This window comes from Dendropsophus ebraccatus, unplaced genomic scaffold (genome assembly GCF_027789765.1).
Source record: "Dendropsophus ebraccatus isolate aDenEbr1 unplaced genomic scaffold, aDenEbr1.pat pat_scaffold_954_ctg1, whole genome shotgun sequence".
Classification (NCBI taxonomy): Eukaryota; Metazoa; Chordata; class Amphibia; order Anura; family Hylidae; genus Dendropsophus; species Dendropsophus ebraccatus.
In genome coordinates, this window is record NW_027210554.1 from 20,001 (window position 1) to 28,412 (window position 8,412).

An 8,412-nucleotide genomic window follows, 5' to 3' on the forward strand; every position below is an offset into this window, starting at 1 on the left:
CATAAAGGGTTAAATGCGGTTAAATCTAATACAAAATTTCAAATACTCTGCCCTCTAGAGGCCAAGGTGGGTAACTGCAGCAACTTCCTGTAATGGGACTGAGATTCTATGTTGTTTTTTTGGGAGTTTCTAATCGTATTTACCCAACTCTGTGTGCGGGAAGGCAGAATATGTGGGCGACAATCCTTCTCCCCCATCCGGCACCCATCAGGCTTCCACACCCAATTCTGGCCCTGTTTTCATGCAGGGTTGGTAGTGGTTTTAGTAGCTGCGTTTCTTCGGGGCATGTTTACTATTATAAGCCATGTGAAAAATGTAAAAAAATTTGAAAAAAATGACAAAAAAGCAACAAACACAAACAGACACACACACGCACACATAATATCCCCTTGACATTTCGGGTGTGTTCACATGCTGCAAATCTGTAGGCAAGAGAGGGCAGGTGGCATGGCGGTAAGTAGCTGCTGGATGTCACTACAACATCCTGCAGCCATACGCCATTGTGTGTGAGCGTGTTGTAACATCTTAAACCGCACCCCTTTCTTACTAAGTCCCGACCCACAGTCATATGGGGCACTTAATGGGTCAGTCCTGTTATGGGGGACCATTGGCAGCTCATGCTGGTCGGTCAGATTACCAAGGCGACTGTACAACAGCCGGCGAGCCCTATAGTAAATAATAGTGCTAGTCCATGTCAGGGTCACCCCGATGTGCTGCGTCCCCCCATGCTGGCTCTCTATAACCGGCCTGATACTTCAGTAAACATGTGAATCCACCCGGAATCCTCATATCAGAAATATGGCGGACGGTAAAGGTTTCTTGCTGCCATCCTCCATAGTTTTTGGATCGGGATTGTCAGTACTGAAAACGTTTATTACACTGAATCTGAAAACCACTCTATAATCCATGAAGCAATAAGGCGACAATCTAGGGGCGGATGTGACAATAGGACGTTATTTTGGGCCTCAGGATTGGGGGTCAGGAGATCAGTGGGCCGCTGTGGGCATAGCCTGTGTTTAGTAGCTGTGCCCCTCCGGGGTAATACGGCTCTGGCATTTCCTGCTCATCTCAGTGAGCGGCGGACGCCTGTGTCCTTCCCACCCTATCACTGGATGGACACAAATAACCCGGACACACGCTTGTATCACAGGGAACGACGTATACATTGTTCTAAGCTCGGAGATAAGCATCGGGCCTTCACGTCCAGGACACAATGCACAAATTATATAAGGAAACAGCTCAGATCACTACATGACTAATAGTTACATAAAGATAATGCTGATGTTATGTAACCTGACTCCTAGGACATACAGTGTCAGATTAACAGATTGCACAGACTAATGGACGTCCATGAACAATACAGGAGGTGACGTAACCTCCACTTACAGTTCCTGCTTACAACATCCATGCTTACTGTAAGTGAATGGAAGCCTTTTCCCTGATATAAAGATATAACATGTCACACTACAATGAAGCCAGGCTACATAGTGCTATAAACCCAGAAGCACAATCCTGTCCGGCATTGTGGATTTGTTATAATGTATCAGTCCAGCACCTGAAGAGTTCAAAAACTTAGGGAGAAGTCAAAAGTTCTGATCAGTTTGGGTCTGGGTGTTAAGACCAATGGCTGTAACAAGCAAGGGGAAGTGCAGGGCCGAGCTTCTCCCCCATAGACGTACATTATGCCACCATTCTTGTCTTGTCACACACAGTTGGGGGGGCTCTCACTCTAGCGATCGGATCGGTCTGAACACCCCGACTCTGACTGATCAAAACTTTTTGACACTTCAGCGATCGGATCGGTCTGAACACCCCGACTCTGACTGATCAAAACTTTTTGACACTTCAGCGATCGGATCGGTCTGAACACCTTTGCTTAGGCCCCATTGAAGTGACAATTCTGGGTCCTCACCACTGGTATATACTGACATTCTGCTGTATACCTTAGCATTACCATGAGATTATACATATATTATCTATTTATACAATCTATTCTCTTTGCATTATTACCATATTTTTATTTACCACAACTAAACTAAGTATATATAGCAGACCACAAACAGTCTCCTATGTATGGTCTGTTAAACATTACGAATATGTCACGGTATACATCAGAATCCACGAGTTTGCAGAACTATACCAAACTAGAACTAGACCAAAAAGTTGATGTGAATAGAGCCAGAGACTAATACATTGTAAAAACCTGTGAACAGAACCGGGTTAGAACCAGCTATTGTCTCTGTTGTCCTCCATCTTCAGCGCTGGGGTCCCCCCCCCCACCCGTACGTTTCAGCTCATTTAATAGTCTTCTTTGTGAACATGTTCTGGGTCTCATCTTAAAGATGTTCTCCTCCCTTGTTTCCTTCATGATTCGTCCGGCGCCCTCCCGTGAGATGCTGGCAGAATATGAAACGCCTCTGCAGATGGCGGCAAAGCACATGGCTCCGGGATCTGAAGCTCTGGTGACTTTCTCATAGACGGGAGGAGATCAATGTGACCTGAGCAATGAGAAAACCACAAGAGGGGCCATGTGTCATCTGTGCTGAAAATGACCTCTCAATACCAGCCGCTATTCACATTCCCCCATGCTAAGGAAGCCCCCGGCAGCTGGGAGCGAACACTGTGTAAGAAGGATGGCGGGTAAGAAATGCCTAATATACTGTCATGAAGTGCAGACTCCATGGCTTTGCCCTCCACACTTCCCCTGCCTGTTTATAGAGAAAGCCGCTGCCTGACAGTAACCAATGTTGTTTCTCCGAAGAAGCTGATCTGACACTCGGTAACCCACAGAAAGGATGAAAAATTATCTGTTGTCAGTGACCAAAGGTGCCAGAGAGAGCAGAGCCGCCATCCATACATACGGAGGAGGGCCGTATGACAGAGGAAGTGGCTAGCCTCTCCTCCTATGCGATTACAATAGCTGCTGCATCTGCCCCAGCACCACTTCTCACTTTGCAGCATATGTTTTAGAGAAGTAAAGCAAGCTACCCCGAGGGAACACTCACACGTTCCATAGCTGCAACAGCACAATGGATGTGCATCCCCAGTTGTCCGCAATGCACGGACCTACTCATAGAAAAACAGTCAATTGTGGGTCCATACTAGGACCTTCCAGTTTTGTTTTTTTTTTGCGATACGGAACATGGCTCGATAAAATATATAGATGTGGTCTGTAGTCTACGAAACGTGTGAAGACAACCTAGTGGTAAGCTGACATAGCGCATCTAACAGGCTGAATACAACGATTTCCAGAGAAATACACAGGTCTGCGTCAGAACACACAACTCATGGAAAATACGCCAGTGAAGAGACATAATACTTTTTTATGTAGTTTAAAGCGACTCTGTACCCACAATCTGACCCCCCAAACCACTTGTACCTTCGGATAGCTGCGTTTAATCCAAGATCTGTCCTGGGGTCCGTTCGGCAGGTGATGCAGTTATTGTCCTAAAAAATAACCTTTAAACTTGCAGCCCTGTGCCCAAAGGGAGTATCTGTGCCCTAACTATGCACCATCCCTCCTCCCACCATCTTCATCATTAGGAAAGCCACTGGAATATTTTCTCCTGTCTGAACATTGCACAGGTGCCTTAACGATCCAGCCCATGTGCCGGGCTGCCACAGGTGGGGAATAGGAGACAATCTGCCTGGAGCATTCCTAATGATGAGGAGGGACAGAGAGGGTGTGCCAGCCTAATGCATACACAATCTAAGCTATGCCTGTTGGGCACAGTTTAAAAGTTGTTTTTTAGGACAATAACTGCATCACCTGCCGAACCGCAGGACAGATCATGGATTAAAAGCAGCTATCCGAAGGTACAAGTGGTTTGGGGGGGACAGATTGTGGGTACAGAGTCGCTTTAAAACAGCTGTGTAAAAGTACAGGCGGTCTGAATAATATCCCAATATGATTATTCCTCTGATTTCCAATCCACAAAAACCATGTATAAATGCAGTGACCAGCAGAGGGCACCAACATCCAGCCAGAGGGATGGAGACTGCTGAATCGCCTCCTAAATGGCAGTGACCGGCAGAGGGCGCCAACATCCAGCCAGAGGGATGGAGACTGCTGAATCGCCTCCTAAATGGCAGTGACCAGCAGAGGGCGCCAACATCCAGCCAGAGGGATGGAGACTGCTGAATCGCCTCCTAAATGGCAGTGACCAGCAGAGGGCGCCAACATCCAGCCAGAGGGATGGAGACTGCTGAATCGCCTCCTAAATGGCAGTGAAGACGCAGCACTTACCACAATGTCACAAACACTGTAGTATGACTGCAACATGTGAAAAATACACCCTGAGGGGCCATTCACACTAAGCAATAGTGACGAAGGTTCAAGCGGAGTACGCGCAGCAGATGCTGCTTGAAATTCCGCCTGACCCATTGAAACAATGGGACAGGTGGAACTTTAAGCAGCATCCGCGGCGCCGACTACGCATGAAATTCTGTCACTTTTGATCAATGTGAACAGGAACCTAGATATCTGACTCAAATAACTAAACATGGCCTTATAGATGAGGAACTCACCCTGGTCAAAGGTTCTGTATGACGGGATGTGGGGGGGGGGGGCTTTCCTGTGACCCTCAGGACAACATAAACGAGGAGACGGCTATCACCAGGACACAGATATAGCAGAGCTCACCCCTGAAATAAAGAGAATATTGTGATGTGGAGTCATTTACACAGTAATACACCTCATAGTCACACGGCACCCAACAAGGTCCTGTCTACTATAACCTCTCTCTAACCTCAGGACAGTAAAGTGGTACCTTGGTTTAAGAGCGTTTTGGTTTAAGAGCTCACAGTTTTTTTTAAAATTGTAACCTGGTGTAAGAGCATTGCTTAGGTGTAAGAGCTCCCTGTACTGTGGGGGAGGGGCATGGTCTGCAGCACTGGACGCTAAACCCAGAAAGTCTCCCTCACCTTCCAAATCATAGCAGATCCACTTCAGGCTGGGACTTCCATCAGGGGACAGGACTGTGGAGGTAATCCCCTCATAGCTGTAACCCCTGTCTCCCCGGACAGAGAGTGCTGTATGTATGTGCCCCCATATGCCCTGCTCATTCCTTCATGCTCCCTGCAGTCTCTGTCAGCCCTTGTGTTTCCCATCCTCTCCATTCCTACTATAATCTGCCTGCACTTACACTCAGCTATACACACTGCTGCTATAAATTGTCTGCACTTACACTCAGCTATACACACTGCTGCTATAATGTGTCTGCACTCACACTCAGCTATACACACTGCTGCTATAATGTGTCTGCACTCACACTCCCAGCAGGCATACGGTGTTGTGTGGACGGGCCGGGGAAGCAAGAGGCGTGTAGCAGGGGAAATGAGCGGAATAGGGAGCAGAGAGGCGATACGGTAAGAAAATTCTGTCACAGGGGGAAATGAGGGGTCGGAGATTTGATCAATTCTGTAGGGAAATTATGGAACGGCGCGGTCATTTCATCATTTCCAGGGATTTGATCAAATCCCTGATTCTATCATTTCACAGCAACATATATATATATATATAACTGATCCTGAGTTACATCCTGTATTATACTCCAGAGCTGCACTCACTATTCTGCTGGTGGGGTCACTGTGTACATACATTACATTACTGATCCTGAGTTACATCCTGTATTATACCCCAGAGCTGCACTCACTATTCTGCAGGTGAGGTCACTGTGTACATACATTACATTACTGATCCTGAGTTACATACTGTATTATACTCCAGAGCTGCTCTCACTATTCTGCTGGTGGGGTCACTGTGTGCATACATTACATTACTGATCCTGTACTGATCCTGTGTTATACCCCAGAGCTGTAGTTATTGTAGATTAAACTCTCTGCAGCTCACAGTGTATTATACTTGATCTATTACTATCACCACTGGCCGCCATGTTCCCGGGGGCTGCTCTTTTTTCCTCACATGGATAGTATCCGCAGGTCACCATTATCCTCACAGTCTGAGGAGACGTGGCTGCTAGGCTCGGCCGTTTGGCGCCACCTTGTGTGGAGACTACCGGCATGCCCCGCGGCCGCCCCGGAGGATCCTGTGAGGTGAGCTCCCGGCATGCCCCGCGGCCGCCCCGGAGGACCCTGTGAGGTGAGCTCCCGGCATACCCCGCGGCCGCCCCGGAGGATCCTGTGAGGTGAGCTCCCGGCATACCCCGCGGCCGCCCCGGAGGATCCTGTGAGGTGAGCTCCCGGCATGCCCCGCGGCCGCCCCGGAGGTTCCTGTGAGGTGAGCTCCCGGCATGCCCCGCGGCCGCCCCGGAGGATCCTGTGAGGTGAGCTCCCGGCATACCCCGCGGCCGCCCCGGAGGACCCTGTGAGGTGAGCTCCCGGCATACCCCGCGGCCGCCCCGGAGGATCCTGTGAGGTGAGCTCCCGGCATACCCCGCGGCCGCCCCGGAGGATCCTGTGAGGTGAGCTCCCGGCATGCCCCGCGGCCGCCCCGGAGGTTCCTGTGAGGTGAGCTCCCGGCATGCCCCGCGGCCGCCCCGGAGGATCCTGTGAGGTGAGCTCCCGGCATACCCCGCGGCCGCCCCGGAGGATCCTGTGAGGTGAGCTCCCGGCATGCCCCGCGGCCGCCCCGGAGGTTCCTGTGAGGTGAGCTCCCGGCATGCCCCGCGGCCGCCCCGGAGGACCCTGTGAGGTGAGCTCCCGGCATACCCCGCGGCCGCCCCGGAGGATCCTGTGAGGTGAGCTCCCGGCATACCCCGCGGCCGCCCCGGAGGACCCTGTGAGGTGAGCTCCCGGCATGCCCCGCGGCCGCCCCGGAGGACCCTGTGAGGTGAGCTCCCGGCATACCCCGCGGCCGCCCCGGAGGACCCTGTGAGGTGAGCTCCCGGCATGCCCCGCGGCCGCCTTTGAGGCGTGAGGGTGAGAGGTGATGACAGGAGTTCTAGGGTTCGGATATCTGGTTATATCTGGAGACAATCAGCAAGGAGGGCATAAAGCTTTCTATAGAGTCCTTTTACTGAGGTTACAGCCCTGGACATTTGGGTTTAAAAAAAAAAGAAAACAGAATAAAGCAAGTTAGTAGCTGAGTGTGAACACAGACGTAACACTGCTGCGCCCCAGTGTGCACAGGCGAGCCCGGCCGCCATGTATATCACATTCACTGTCCTATCAGGCCGTGTTCACACAGAGGGGTGTTTTTGGAGTTTGTCAGGTAAAATCGGTGTCAGCGGATTATGGATCGTGTGTGGTGGCATTTCCCCCCATCTGTATATAATACCGCCACCTCTGTGTCACAGCCTGCGGCCATTGTCCACTAACAGTGCTCAGTTGCATTGAAGTGAATAGGACAACGGCCATGGTGTATATACACTGTATACACTCCGGCCGTTGTTCACTGTGGCCACAGAAATAACTGATAGGCCTATTTCCTGCGGCCACAGTTACCATAGCAGATAGGCTGTGTTCACGGCCCAGCCGTACTTTACACTGTAGTCAATGGTAAATTGGAGTGCGGGCACACCTGGATATACAGCGAATTAAAGTTACATGATGTTAAAGGGAACCTGTCACCCCCGTGCCGGGGTGACAGGCTCCCAACCCCCGTTAGAGACCCCTATACTTACCTCATCCCGCCGGGTCCCGCTTCTAGATTCGGTCGGGTCCCGGAGATCTCAGCCGCTGCAGCCCGGCGCGCGCGCTGAGAGATGAGTCCAACGCTCATAGAGAATGACGGAGCGCTGGACTCTCCTGTCATTCTCTATGAGCGTTGGACTCATCTCTCAGCGCGCGCGCCGGGCTGCAGCGGCTGAGATCTCCGGGACCCGACCGAATCCAGAAGCGGGACCCGGCGGGATGAGGTAAGTATAGGGGTCTCTAACGGGGGTCGGGAGCCTGTCACCCCGGTACGGGGGGTGACAGGTTCCCTTTAACATCATGAGGCCATGTTCCCACTGCATGAGACACCGGCCGTTCTGTGACCCGGCCAGATCCCAGAACAGCCGGTGTCAGAGGAGATCATCCTGGCCGATACTGCAGTACCGGCCAGATGATCTTCACTTTTGCTCAATTGGGATGCGGGCGCATCTGTGGAGCATATTTTGTTCCAGGATGGCGCTTGTAATCTAAATCACTGTTATAGCAAAGCAAATCACTGATATGCAGACAATTGGCTCCACACCCCAAAAATAATGATTTTTTTAATTCTGAATAATGGGTAAAATAAATGAAACAAACCTTTAGAAACCTGAGTCTGTCATGTGATAAGTTACTGTACAGTATAACAATCAGCATGTGGAGTATAATGTATAGTAACTGTATTACCCTGATAACACAGCAGCTGGATATGTGATATATAAGTTACTGTACAGTATAGCATGTGGTGTATAATGTTTAGTAACTGTATAACCCTGATAACACTGCAGCTGGATATGTGATATATGTTACTGTACAGTA

General features: G+C 50.4%; 1 long non-coding RNA gene across 1 annotated transcript; it reads right to left on the reverse strand.

Annotated features, from left to right (window-relative positions):
- Positions 1–1,978: 1,978 nt before the first annotated feature.
- On the reverse strand, positions 1,979–6,015 carry LOC138781153 (uncharacterized). Its single transcript, XR_011361446.1, has 3 exons — positions 5,924–6,015; positions 4,528–4,644; positions 1,979–2,498 (listed from the first exon to the last, which is right to left on the reverse strand). It is a non-coding gene; the product is annotated as an uncharacterized lncRNA (long non-coding RNA).
- Positions 6,016–8,412: the final 2,397 nt, after the last annotated feature.